The sequence below is a fragment of the Dasypus novemcinctus genome, chromosome 7 (assembly GCF_030445035.2).
Source record: "Dasypus novemcinctus isolate mDasNov1 chromosome 7, mDasNov1.1.hap2, whole genome shotgun sequence".
Classification (NCBI taxonomy): domain Eukaryota; kingdom Metazoa; phylum Chordata; class Mammalia; order Cingulata; family Dasypodidae; genus Dasypus; species Dasypus novemcinctus.
Window position 1 is genome coordinate 45,201,071 of NC_080679.1, and position 14,665 is coordinate 45,215,735.

The 14,665-nt window shown below is 38.8% G+C and overlaps 1 protein-coding gene across 7 annotated transcripts in view; it reads right to left on the reverse strand.

The window, feature by feature from the left end:
- SPATS2L (spermatogenesis associated serine rich 2 like) overlaps positions 1–14,665 on the reverse strand; it is a 176,264-nt gene that overhangs the window by 102,863 nt on the left and 58,736 nt on the right. For 2 of the 7 annotated variants that reach the window (XM_071216204.1, XM_004458941.5), the window contains exon 1: positions 1,272–1,442. The exons of 4 other annotated variants lie outside the window; for them this stretch is intronic. The gene's annotated coding sequence lies outside the window, so the exon portion shown is untranslated. Of the gene's footprint in view, positions 1–1,271; positions 1,443–1,524; positions 1,750–14,665 lie in introns of those variants that run through there. One more of the 7 variants, XM_004458942.5, reaches the window with a different exon arrangement.

The following is a 14,665-nucleotide window of genomic DNA, read 5'->3' on the forward strand; positions in this document are numbered from 1 at the left end:
GCAAATCCCAGAGGGTTATAGACAAAAAGATCAAGCAGTTCTCCTTATACCTAGAGCACTAAGTACCCTACCCACAAATTCCCCAAATGTCGAAAAAGAAATAACAGGCTTTCCCTTTGTTTCTTTCCCCTGTCTCTTTAACTAGCTATAGGGGATTCTGGCAGAAAGGGCAGTGCTTTCCCTAATTATTTGACAAACATTTATTGATACCTGCAATGTGCCATGCTCAGTGGAGCTGGCAATGGTTACACACTAACCCTTCCTGAGCTCTTACTGTAGAAACAGCAGTGCTCTAAGCACTTTCCATGTAGTAACTCATTTAATTCTCCTAATAACTATGAAGTATGTACTCTTACAATTGTGAAGCAGCAGAAGCACAGAGAGGTAAACTACTCATAACACACAGCTAGGAAGTGGCTGAGCTGAGATTTGAACCCTGATGGCCTGGCTGCAGCACTTTTGCCCCCAGATAATTGACAGATCAATAATGGAAACAGATATGTTCATAAAACACAGAAAAGAGCCAGAAGAGGAGGCAGGGAAGACTAGGCTGGAATTTACCTGACTCAAAGTCCGAACAAAATGCTGGGGGCTACATCCCACCCTAGAGATGCAGGCGTGACAGTCAGGGGCCCCCTTATAGTTAAGGTAGCGGGTATCCTGCAGTACTGAGCAGCACAAAGGACCTAACCTGAACACAATGTGTGGACTTAGACTTTTAAAACTTTACATAGCATCCTTTTAAGGACAACACGGCACAGTCATCCCCCAAGAAAACATGGCTTGCAGTTCTGCAATATAACTCTGGACTGGCAAAGAGAAACTCTAAACTTGGCAAAGAGAAGCTATACGTTGCCTAGTTAACTCTGGGGAAGCTGGCTCATTTGTCATGGAACAAACACCCGGTAAAGGCAACCAACATCCCATCAGAGCATATTCTGCTTTCAGAAACCTCTGTTTCAGCAAACTCACAATATTCCTAGTTCAGTAAGGCAGAAGTCTCCTGGTATAATAAACATTTAATGACTTCAGGTTCTTCCTACTTCCTTGAAATGTCACTGGCACTGGCTGGATAAAGCCAGTAATCTACGTACCACCTTAAACAGACTGACATTTCATAGGAAAGAAATGCCTAGGGGGCCAAGGCAGAGCCTTGACATCCAGCAGAAGAGAACTCACAGGCAGCCGGTCCCCTCGTATGCTCACATGCCACCGCCCCCCTTCTTTCTCTTCTTTCTAAGACTTTCTGACAAAAATCAGCCTCAACTTACTTTGCAAGGTTTCCTGGTCTTCCAAATCAGGGCTCCGGGTGCATGATTCCAAGCTAAGTTCTTTCTCAATGGAGAGATAATGCCTAGCTCCCAAATGGGCACCTTTATCAAATGCATTCACTGTGGCCAGCAAGTCACCACAATAGTGACGCAGGCAGAGGCAGAAACCGGGGTAGGTGGCAGGATCCTGGGTGTGGCTGAGTAATCACTCTGGGCTGGTGGCCTCAGTCGCCTGAGGCTCCCAGGGACTCACCTTCTGTCAAACTGCTTGTTCCTGTTCTGTAAAACTGCCCAGTGTTTTTGCCTTCAGGTCCTTGTTACTGAATGCTCAGTTCTTCATTTCTTCTTATCCCTCGGGAAGGCATAGCTGCTGAACTTGTAACCTTTACACTGACTGGCCCAGAGGCTAAGAGACAGGGCAGCCTGGCCTCAGTCATCAAGCCAAAGGTCAGTCTCTGGATGTGGTCGTCCTCTAAGGGCGTCTAATCTTCCGGGTGACTCCAGAACAGCCCTATCAATCAATGCGCAAACATTCCTAGTATGGTGGCCTGAGGCTGTCTCTCTCCCCTCCCCTTCTAAAACCCGTTCCTGTTTAATATCTAACCCGAAGCACCGGTTAGCTAATTCTGCATGAAATGGATAATGTACTGCTATGTCCATGGGACTACCTATTTGATCAGGGGCCATGCTCTCATGCAAAGAAATGCAGTTCTCCTGGTGAACTTCCAGGCTTTGCCAGTGAAAAGCAAGTGTGGAAGAGCAAGGGGTGGGGATAACTGCTTGAGGGCGGAGTGAAGAAGGCTCTTACCTATCTGGTAGTTGCCTGCTCTACGTACAGGCAAGTTAGTCCTATACCTGGCCCCTCTGGTTGCTGGTTTGGTTTTTTAAAAACTAGCATGTAAATTCTGGGTCCCGACCATCAGAACCTATCTCACTAACCGCTCCTGGGCAAAGGTGGCCTGGCCTATGAAGCTGGACAGCCAGTCCTGTGGCAGGGGTGTCTGAATTAAGCTACCTCTGTCCCTAACCATAGTACCCTGGACTCTCAAATAACCACAAGGACGGAACACTGCCTCTTTCTCTGCTGTTCAGGTCTTTCCTTATCCTCTTGAGATAGATAAAAAGTAATTACAATTTACCAAGTTGGAATCGCAATTCTGCGTCTTACCAGCTTTGGGATTTGGACAAGTTACTCGACCTTCTGTGCCTCCATTTCCTTAGGCCTGAGATGGGGTTAACAATAGCACCTACTCATAGGTAATGGAGACAAAATGAGCTCTTACTTGAGTGGTGATTACAACAGTGCCAGGCACATGTAAGTGCCATAAGAGTGCTGTAGGATAAATATCCTCATGGATCCTCTGTGGCCCTCGGTGGTAGTATAGCCTCTACCTAGTGAGGGATGAGCTGGCCCTTGGAGTCCGACCTTCTGGTCATAAATTGCCCCACTTGGGTATATCTCATTTCCTCCCCATTGACAATGTCACCTTATAGAGGCTTCTGGGAGGGCAAGGACAACTCCAGAGAGGAGTAGATGGTAGCCACAGTCTTGGGCCTGACTGCAGTGCTGCTAAGGGGGATATAACCTCTCAGCGTTCTGCCTGGGTCTACACAGTCATTCATTTTCCATGCTGTTCCACCATCAGCACCAGCAAACTAAACCCCGTAGTACAACACTTCTTCCCATAAGAGGCCTTCCCCAGGCCAGGTCACGATTTCCTGCTTGGTGGCTACCAGATGTCATCAGTGCTCCAGTGACCAAATTCACAACTAAGGTAATTGTCTTTAGAGGACAATAAGCAATTACAGACATAGAAAGAGCAAAGTTCAAATAAAGCTGTAGAGCTAATTAGAGAACAATCTAAGAGTTACTAAACCTCCTTTCACACATTCTAATTTCAGGTAATTATATCAAGATGGATAAAAGAGAGAACTAATATGATTTTAATGCCCTTGAGTTTATTCTCATGCAATCACAGATAATGAAAGCTCATTTTGACCATTTTATGATATGCTTGAAATTTTAGAGGTCATATTTACTATCTTGGTAAATTGTCTTTCAATTTCTAACTATAATAAAAAATAGAAATTAGTTACCTGAAATATGCTGTAATGAGAAAAATTAATACTTTTAAAGTACTTAAATATATGAGACATTAATAGATTTAATGAATTACAAAAAGAATTCCATCCTTTTTAAAAGCTTGTCTGTGATAAATTCAACTTCATCTTTGTATTTTCTAAAGTACCTAGCATTGAGCCTTTGGCATATAAGTACTTAGTAAAGACATGTGGAAAAAGAGCAACAAATGTGTTCTTATTTTATTCTTTCTCTTGACTGCAATGAGTTTTTAGTAATTTATTTTCCTGTTTTTGACACCTAGTACTATGTGATCACTTTAAATGCTGCCTTTAAAGCTAGCAATGTCAAATGCTCTTCTAGTCACATTAGTTTCCATACCTCCAATCCCCTCCCCATCTTCCTCTCCACCATATTTCAACCCTGCAATCAAGGTCTTTGTCATCATCAGAGTTGGTATTTATCCTGAGCACCAAAGCCCTCCACATCTTCCCACATTGGACCCCGTGTATCCCACCTCTTTACCTGGAAACTTTCCAACATCCTCTACTTATTATATTTCTTTTTAATGCAGATTTTTGTACTCAGAATTCACCACATCACTAGACTAGTCCTCTGGGTTCCTCTCCACAAAAGACTACACTTCCCCCCAAAAGAGAAAGACTGAAATTTTACCTTTTCTGCGGAGTCTGAGAATACAAAAAAGTAACTGGTTTCAATCCAATGCTAAACACATTCAACCACTAACTTGACCACTACATACCCAGGTAACCCCCCCACAGACTGGCATTTTATTGCTGTTGGCACCACACACAAGTATGTTATGGATCTCTGTAAACCTCCTCATGGGCTGTATTGTCTATCCCTTTAGTTTATAGAATAAAAGGTTTGAAAACAGGCACCATGTTCTCTCCATTTTGCATTGAGCGCCAGCCTGCCGTATGGTTCAACTCACACAGGGGAAGTTCAGAAACCAGATGCTGGTGAGACTTTATAAGCTTTAGCAATATACAATTTAATCACTTCCAAATCATTTTTCTACAGATTGAATGAATCAAAACTGTTTTGTATAGTAGCTCAAATATTGTACAGGCCTCTCAACTAAATATACATACCAATATTATTTTCCCTTTGGAAGACTTTCTGTTAGTCATCCAATTGACCTTAAAGCAATTTTGAGGTATAAATGTATAAAGTTTGGTCACCTGTTTCAGTGAAATAGACGCATCTATCACAGCTTTGATTCCATTTATACCTATTCTTGGCGGACTTACAGAGAAAAGCAATCAGAATTGTCTAATTTTTAAACTAATGCTAAAAATGTCATTTTCCAGCTATGGAACACGTCCTCTAAGTGTGCTTCCCTTGTGCTAGACACTGCATGTGGTGTGTATGTGTATGTGTATGTGTGTGTGTATATCCCCAAGGGAAATGAGACTCAATGTCTATTCTTGAAAATGTATATTTGTATATTGTGGGGCAAGGGAGGCTGGGGTATCAAAGCCAAGATAAATTGGAATGCCAGTCGCAGAATCTTAAAAAGAATTCCAAAATGACTACACCATATGCACAAAAGGGGCTTCTGCAGGGCTGAGATGGCTTTAGTTTAGGTAGGTTTAACTGGAGAGAGTTGTATAGAATAGGTGCCTTGGCAATTATGGGGATAGCATGAGGAGCAGAACAGAAAATGCTCTGGCAGAAACAAATGAGTATGTGTGCAGCCAGAAAGAAAACCTACCTGCTTAGAGCTGAAATCAATCAATGGATATTTATTGGGGTCTACTCTGTGTCTCAGCTAGGTGCAGTGTGTTTAGCTAACTGTAATACACAGTATAATTTTAAGACTGGCTCCTGAAGGAAGATAAGATTAGCAGGTAGTGAGCAATTAGATGACATCAGAAGGCAGATTATGAGAAGGTGGTTTCCATTAAATACTGGTCCTGACTGTAACGCAGCACAGAGGTAACATCCTTGTTTCGTTTTTCTTTTTGTCATTAGGATCAAAATGGGGCAGTCTTTCTCATCCCCACCCTCCGCCACAACTTTCCTTCCCACCCCACTGTCATTTTTGGTCACATTGTTCTGAATCTAGGTCCTAAATATTTTCTCTGTAATTTGAGTGAAGAACTGGATCCTTTAAAAAAAAGCATTTCGACTTTACGCAATCTGTCTTTTTATTATGTGAAAGCATATATTTTAATCCGAGTAATATTAAAGAGTTCCAAAACTAACAAAAGCTACCTAGCTGTGTTTCTCTTAGATCTAGGAAAGCAATTCACGAGTTAATAGTTAAGGTTTCATTTTGTTTTATTTCTGCCTGGTTTTACATTCTAGGAAATGACCAACAATTAGTATTATATAGTCTACCAAACTCAGTTTTCAAAAATAGATAACCAAGCACTGAAAAGTTACTTTTTTGGTTCACTAAATGCTTATTTTTAAAACATGAGGAAGTACTAAAGAAGGAAAATGGCTTTGAAAATTAATCTACTATTGTATCTTTATCTGAATGGCTAACAGCTGTACTTAACTTGGTTTCAGTTTTTATTTTAAGCTTTCAAACAATACATGACTAGACGAGTTCACTCTAGATAACCCTTGGAAAACATGAAGCAAGGACTGAGGCATGACTACGAAGACTATATAACTGTAACAGTCTTAGTTTAGTTCTTAAAAGACCATGCTGCATGACAGGGAAAAATTAATACATTTAGCTATGGCAAAGCATTCTCCTTGTAACCTCTGAATAATCAGTCTCTTTTTTTTTTTACAAAGACATCTTGTACTTGAAAGCACTGTCTTAACTTTAACAAGAGCTGGCATTTACGGAGCACATTCATTCATTCATTCATTCATTCATTCATTCATTCATTCATTCATTCATTATTCATTTAACCAACATTGAGTGAGCACCTGCTCCTTGTCTGGCACCGTCATAGGCACTATGCTGGATGACTTTCTATCTTTATATATATTTCACAGAGTCCTCACAATGCTCCTACAGGGTAGGCATTATTACCCCCATTTTACAGATGAGGGAACTAAGGCCTATAGAAGTGAAGACCAATGTCCCAGAACCAGTCAGTAGCAAGGCTGGGAATCAAATCTCTGAATCCAGCTCCCAAGTTGTACAGACTCCACTAGTCTGAGATCAATGCTTTGGTTCCATGCAAATAAAGGATATAGTTTAAAAAATTATTATTGTGGATAAACAGAATGTGATATATATATATATGGAATATTATTCAGCCACAAAAAGGAATGAAGTTTTGATACATGTGACAACATGGATGAACTCTGAAGACATTGTGTTGAGTGAAATAATTAGAAAAAGTAAATTCATAGTCAGAAACTAGAATACAGGTTATCAGGGGCCAGGGTGGGATAGGGAAGGAGGAGTTAAGGCTTAAATTGTGTAGAGTTTCTATTTGGGATTATGGAAAAGTTTTCATAATGGACAGTGGTGATGGTAGCACAATATTGTGAATGTAATTAACAGCACTGAATTATATATTTGAATTGGCTAAAAAAGGAAATTTTAGGTTGTATATATTGTTGCTAGACTTAAAATTAAACAAAACAACAGGATTGTACATCACAGTGAAACCTAATGTAAACCACACACCATAGTTAATAGTACAATTATATTTTTCCTCAATTGTAACAAATGTACCACATTAACATAAAGTGTTAATGGGGGGGAGGGTATTTTCCGCATGATTTTTATGCAAACTACAACTTCTCTAATAGAAAAAAATTATCGATTCACTCAATTAATCATCTTAGTACCTGAAAGAACTAGAATCATAAATTTAAAGCTGGTATGTTAAAAAAGAAAGCCAAAGAGGGAAGGAAAAGGTATCAGTGGAAGGAAGAGCTGGTTTTTCTCGGTACTTAAAAATTTACTTCCCACTTCTGAATGGGGAAAAACCACTGTGGAATTCCCAAATTCTTTCTCATCCTTTCCTTCACCTGCTATCTCCTCTTGCTCCCTTTGCTTTTTTCCTGTTAGATCTAGTGTCTTTAAATGGCAGGAGAAGCTTTCTTAGGAGGTAGTCAATCTACCATCAAGAAATCTGTTCGGGCAGAGCTGATGGTCACTTAACAGAGATATTGCTCAGTTTAGGAATATGGGGAACCTCTGAGTTCTCTGTAACTTTGGGATTTCAAAGGGTAGATAATGTCACTTTTGTGTTCTTTCCTCAGTCTGTACCCCATTTTTTCCCAATGAGGCATCTAGAGTACTCATTGTGTCTTAGTTATGTTTTGCTGGAAATCTTAAAAATGAAATCTGAAATCCAGTTAAGTTCAGGTATTACCAGGAATACTCCCAGAAGCCAATTATTTCCTTTGGTTTTCTGTGCCTAGGAGTCTGAAAAGGCAGTTGAGGGTGGTGGGAAGTATTAATATAACCGAGGGCCAGAAATGTCTCAAAATATATGGCTTTGGTGGAAAACAATTTGTGATTTACCATTTGAAGCAAAATTTAGAGGAATGGTCACTAGGAAGGCATAAACAAAGACCTTCTGTCTAACTTAGAAATTTGTGTTTGACTGGGTTTGTCACTCAATCTTTAACTCCCATAAAAAGCATCACCAGATTGCAACTTGTCCACAGTCCTGCCAACTGGTGCAGCTCCAACACTCAGGCATCCCATCCACTATTCCTCACTACTTGCCTTGCAATAGTGAGGCTCAGTGATTGTTTAGATTTTCTAATCCTGGAGTCACAAGAGACGCAGAGCTTTTCCATCTTCAATTGTAAGTGAATCCCCTGCCCATATCCTCATTAAGTGGCCATCAGCCCCTGATCAAACAAATTCCATGATGAGAGACTCATTAGGTCAAAGGACTTCTCCTGCACAAGCAAGACAAACTGAATAAGTTCTTAGCTAAAATTGGGTCAACTCTGCCTTCTTATAACTTCCCATGTATTGCTCCTAGTCTGCCTTTAGATGCTCCATATATCTGACCACTCTTCCAAAACTATTAAATTCCTTCTAAGGAGGTTTTTCCTATTCTAGTACAGAATCATTCATGGAATCAAAGAATGTTAGAATTGGAGAGGACTTTATAGATCACTAAATTATTTTGTGACTAAGATATTTTGTATTATCAGACCTTCAGAACTTCATTTATGAGAGTGCATTCATTTCTCATGTGACAGTCTGGAGTCTCTTTACCTCCTGATGATTTACATACACACACACACACACTCACTGGCTTTATACTTCTTTTATTTTTATTTTTTAAAGATTTATTTTTTATTTCTTTCTCTTCCCTTCTCCCCCTGCCCCAGTTGTCTGTTCTCTGTGTCCTTTTGCTGTGTGTTTTTCTGTGTCCACTTGTATTCTTGTCAGCGGCACTGGGAGTCTGTGCCTTTTTGTTGTGTCATTTTATTGCATCAGATCTGTGTGTGTGCGGCACCACTCTTGGGCAGTCTGCATATTTTTCACATGGAGTGGCTCTCCATATGGAGTGCACTTCTTGTGCATGGTGCTCCCCTACACAGGGGACACCCCTGTGTGGTACGGCACTCCTTGCGCTCATCAGCACTGCGCGTGGGCCAGCTCCACACAGGTCAGGAGGCCCTGGGGGTTTGAACCCTGGACCTCCCATGTGGTATCAGTTGAGCCAAATCTGCTTCCCTATACTTCTTTTAATGCAGCTTAAAATTGCATTTTGTTGACAATCACATTACACTGCACATTAGTCATAATGAGCCAACAGTAATTAAAACCACCAAGACTCCTTCATATGAACTGTCAGTAAGTTACACTTCTCCCCGTTTATCTTGCAGTTGCTCTTTTGGAACCTAAGTCCATGAGTTCGTATTTGGTTCAAATGAATTTTGTCTTATTCGTTTAGTAATTTTCCCCAATCTATTAGGGTTTTTTTGGATACCACTTTAGTGGCACATTTTAGCTTTGGTCATTCGCTAATTGAAAGGTTTCATTTATGTTACTTATTCCAGGAAGTAGGCAGTCTGGGCTTGAATCATAGCTCTGTCACTTAAAAACTGGGTAAACTTGAGAAAGTTACTCAAATTCTCTGTACCTTGGTTTATTCATCTACAAAATGGTGACAAAAGATTGCTGTGAGGATTAAGTAAACTAATATGTGGAAAGTATCAGAAGAGTGTTTAACACATAAGTGCTCAATAAATGTTAGTTACTTCAATTATTTTCATCAAACTCACCATCATTCAAATCCTGATAGAGAGAAGTTGAGAATAAATCAGAAGATGTCTACAGACCACACTCTGGGAGCATATTGATTCTTTCTTTAGTTTAGTTGCTCATAATAAAGCAAACTTTATTATGAATCAATTTAACTGTTCGATTATTCAGCTATTTCTCCCATTCAGTACACAATGAATTCCTGAGAGACTGTGAAAATTGCCTTGATGAAAGTCATATATGCCATATTTATCACATTTTCTTCATTCTATAATAGTTAACACTATTACAGGATACTAGGTCCTGCCGAACTTCTTCATCTTGGTGCCTAATAATCATCATTTCCTTTTCTGAATGTTTATGAATTATTTTTATTTTTTGGCCTATTGTCAGGCTTTTTAGACTTTCTTCATTCTCTGAAATCCCCCAAAGATGACCAACTACTTTTGGACAGCCAGAACTGCTAGTTTTGTCAGGTCTGTGGACGCCACCTGGGCCAGGAGACCCCAGTGCACAACAAAGGGCTAAGGACAGGGTATTGTGCTGCTGAGGGCCTCAGCTCCCTCTCAGAGGGAAGGATGTTTCCTTCTCTTGCCAGTGGGAAACCATTATCCTTGATTAAACGGCAAGAATAAGAATAGATGGATAGTCTTGCGTTTTTCTCATCAGAAGGCCTATCCCTTCCTTGTTCTTTTTTCTACAAAAATAAAACAAATTTTTGCAATAAAAATGTGGTAAAAATAGTATTCCAGTCTTGGCAGAAATTCTATGTTATTATAAAAATGGGCACAACTCACTTGTTTTCTAGCATTCCAGTTTTCTGTGTCTGGCTTATTTTGTCACCTTCATCTTCTATAAGGTTGTTCCTTGCCAACTTTTTAAGTCTCTTTTGTTGTTTTTAGAATTTTTTACATACTTCAACTCACTCTGGACTCTAATCTTCCTAACACTATCCTAATGGGATTATCTCCATCGTTGGTATTTGTTCTTGGTTATTTATACTTCCTTGCATTTTTCTTTCAATAGCCTTTTACACTTTGAGTTAATTCAAGCAAGCATGGCAGCCACAGCCGTCTGTCTTCTTCATTTTTTAGACCTTTCAAACCTCTAATTCTAATCACTCAAAAAAAAAAGAAAAAGTGGAATGTTCGATTTGTGGTGTGTGTGTGTGTGTGAATGTGTGAATATATCATTTGATAATTCTGAGACACATTCGTGATTGTTTTACCAAAATTTTACTTCTCTCTCCCCACCCACCTATCTCACTTTCTCTCTTTCTTTCTGCATGTATATTTATTGAGTACCAGCTATGTGCCAGACACTATCTTAGGGGCTGGGGATACAAAGATAAACATAATAGATTCACCACTGCTCTCCTGAAACTCAAAGTTTAACAATAAATAGAGATGAGTACAAAGGCAATTATGATCTGGCATGATAGTGGATTTGAGAGCGAAGGTATGAAGAGCTTTGGAAGCACACAGGGAGGACCCTGATCCAAACTTATGGGTTAGATTTCTCTTCTTTTTAGTCTCGTCTCTTTTAAACCTCAGGCTACAGAATCTTATCTACGTCTCCAAAATATTTCAAATTTTCCCTCCTAAAACTTGCAGTACATGTCTGTATATATCCACCATCTGCTCCTTGGTTATCAAGAAAGCTAAAATGTTATAGTCATGATCTTCCAAGAAAGTGTACACAGTACACTCTCAACAAGCTTTTTGAATAAATGGATAAAGGTTTCTTTCACTTCTATTTTACTAACCAATCTCTTCTTGGCTAAAATTTGAACCAAAATAGCAGTTCCCTTCATTTCCTTTACCTTAACAGGGATGAAAATAGTGAGGCAAATTGGTATCTGGGACCCTGTTTTCATTTAAATATGAATAAGACTTCCAGCATATGCCCAAACAGCTTGTTTCTCATCACTCCTATTTATTGCCTCTGTGTCTTTTCTGTAATCCAGATCAGGAGTAAATCACACCAATCAGTACAGCTGGGTGGTCTCAATTCATTTATTGACTCAAAACTATTTACTGAGTGTCTACCATGTGCTAGGAACTGTTCTAGGCATTGAATTTTTTTCTTTCTCCTATTAACTTTGCCAAGTGCTTTCCCTGTGTCACTCTCTCTTGGGTCTTTGGATTCTCACACCTCTGCTTTCCCTAAAAGTCTGGATTCCTATTCCATGGGAACCACCCACAGCACTATTTCTGTCAAAGAGTTCCTTTTATTTCAGCTTTGTCACATATTCTGCCTTTGACCAACCTTTTACTTCAGATTAATTAAAACAGGTTTCTCAATCTTTTGATAATGAAAACTTTTATTTTCCTATAATGCTATTTGAAATAGCAAATTAAGTATAGTAATTATTGTAATTTAAAAAATCAAAGCTATAAGACATATCACTTCATTGTGTTTTTAAACTATATCTTTTACCACCCACTAAGAATCACTGATATGAAAGGAGGAATTAAATTTTAAAAGATTATAGACAAATTTATAGTATCATTCAGTTGATCATTGGCATGACCAGCAACCTTTAAGGTTTGAACTTAAATTTCATGTTCATTTACCTCATTGTAGCATAAAAATTAGAATTCATATTCAATTGGAATTCATGTAAATATGGATATTATATTCTTGATTTCTTTAATCTACTTAAAAATTTTTGCAAAGAAACTATAATCAAATGCAAAAGCTACCCCCCAAACAAACCACCATTATTTATTTTCCATATAACATAAAGTCGTACTCTTATTTTCTTGAAAATATAGATTTTCATCAAAATTTCTGTACAAGCATTCAGTCATCAAATCATTGTCATTGACTCTGATCTGAGCTCAGAATAATTTATCAAGTAGAGAAATAACAAATCCATTTGTCTCTGCTATTTTCCTCATGTGTGACTAACAGAGTGTGCTCTGATCACGTGGGGTCATGGCCACCTGACCTGCAAGTGGGTTTGCTGAGTAAGGAGGCCAGGGATCATTAAGGATTGCTAAATAAGCAACAATGCATGTAAGTAATGTAAAGAGAAAGAAAGAAAACAAGAGAAACCAATGCTAATTAGCCTATAAAGCTGAACTAAATACAGTTTTACAAAGATAAAAGAAACTCTGCTTTGGGCAAGAAAACTTTCAATTAGCTCATTTATAGTGAGTTTACTTAGACTACATGTATTTTATCCAATCAGATATATCATTTCAATAATACTGATTAAGATTTTGTAATAAGCTAAAGAAATACTTTTAAAAAATATTTCAGCCCATTTTCAAACCTTGAATTTTTCACAATCACCAGAAAATGTATAGCAAGTTTAGGAAAAATTAATTCCACCTATGGAAACTCAGTAAATTACTACTTCAATTTATTTCTTACCTACACATTAATGAAATATATAAAGTGTTTACTTTGCTAGCAAGAAATATCTGAAATATGGTGAGATTCTGTTTCCAATGGTAATAAGCTTTAGAAATACAGAAGGTAGTATCCTCCAAAATGTATAATTCTCAAGAGTAATCTTGTAATTTGACATGAATTCCTCCACCATGGAGGTAATTTACCGGTCTTCAAGTGTGAGCAAGTGTAATTATTTACATTTGACATTCATACTTTTACTATGGGCATGTTGCTTTAAAAAATTTTTTTTCTGGAAAATATTTCACACCGTTAATAAATGAATTATACCTATTACCAACTAAAATCCATGGATAATCAAACTTTGCAGGTATTTTTTCTTTTTTTATACTGCTGTTCACACCTAACAGTTTATTTAATTATCTTCACTTGAAATTCTCAATACAGCAAAAAGATTTCATGAACTCCCTCTAGGTAAAAACAGATAGGCATAAGAATAAAAAAGTAGATAGAAGCAGAAGTTATTTCCTCAGGCTCAAAAGGCTCCTTTCAGATATACCAACCAGCCTAAATGAAAAAGGAACCATGCAGTTAAATACACCTTGGGTTGGGGACAGAAATATCAACATAAAAACAGGTAAGCCTCTGTTGACCATTAATGTACAGAAATAAACAATCCACATTCAAGATCTTAAGTCCATGACGATGCTCCCAACTTACAATCTGCAAAAACTGTTGGTTTCTGGATGGCTAAATGAGTTGTATTAGAATCCCAGTATATACATGTTTGAAAGGAACATCATATGATCTCAAACGAATCACTCTCTTTATAAAAGAGGAAACAGAGGTCCTAAATTTAAAAGGAACTTATCAGAAGTCAATAGAAAGTGGAAGGGTGAGCACTCAAACATAGGTCTTCCATGCTTGATCCATTCAAGACAATTTTATTGAGCACCTCCTACATGCCTAGACTTGTGCCAGACATTAGAGAGAATAACAAGAAAGGAAATATGGACCCTGGCCTCAAGGAACTTCTATCCTGGTGTGGGTTACTGGACAAGTAAACAAGATACAATTCAACATAAGCTATTATAAGGAAAGCCCAAGTAATTATTAGAGCACTTTGAGTTGGGGATGAGGTGGGTGGGGGCACATAACCAAGATTAGGAGGGTCAAGGAAAGTTTCCAGGTGGAAGTCACATCCTAAGCTGGGCTCTGAATCAGCTAGATGAATGGGTATGGTGAACAGGAACAAAAAGGGGAAGAAAATGATCCAGCAGAGGAAAGAGCAGACCCCAAGCCCAGATGCAAAAGTGATTCAAGCCCGAATGGGGGTTGCTCAATATTCCCAGAGAGGAATGAAGAGAGAAAAAGAGATGAAGCTAGAGAGAGGGGGCTGTAAATCAGATAATGGTATTGCAGCTTTATCCAGAGGGCAGCAGGGAGCCCCTAAAGGATCACCAGCAAAGGAGTGAAAGGGTCAGACAGGTATTTCAGAAACGACACTGGGAGATTGAGGAGATCAGATTGTTGTGGACGGCCAGAGTAGCCCTTATACTGGAAGGGGGGCATCCTGGTCCTTAGGGAAAAATATCCTAAGGATAAAGGCATATGCTTTCTGGTTGAGCCATCATCTGTATTAAAACTTTGTTAACCTGAGTATATCACTATAGAGTCTGATCACTTCTGGGTTCATAGAAAAAGTCCACTGTGTAGATCCTGAAAGCTGAAAACTGAGAAGCCCTGTCCAGGCGACCAGCCAGCAGCAGGCCTGAC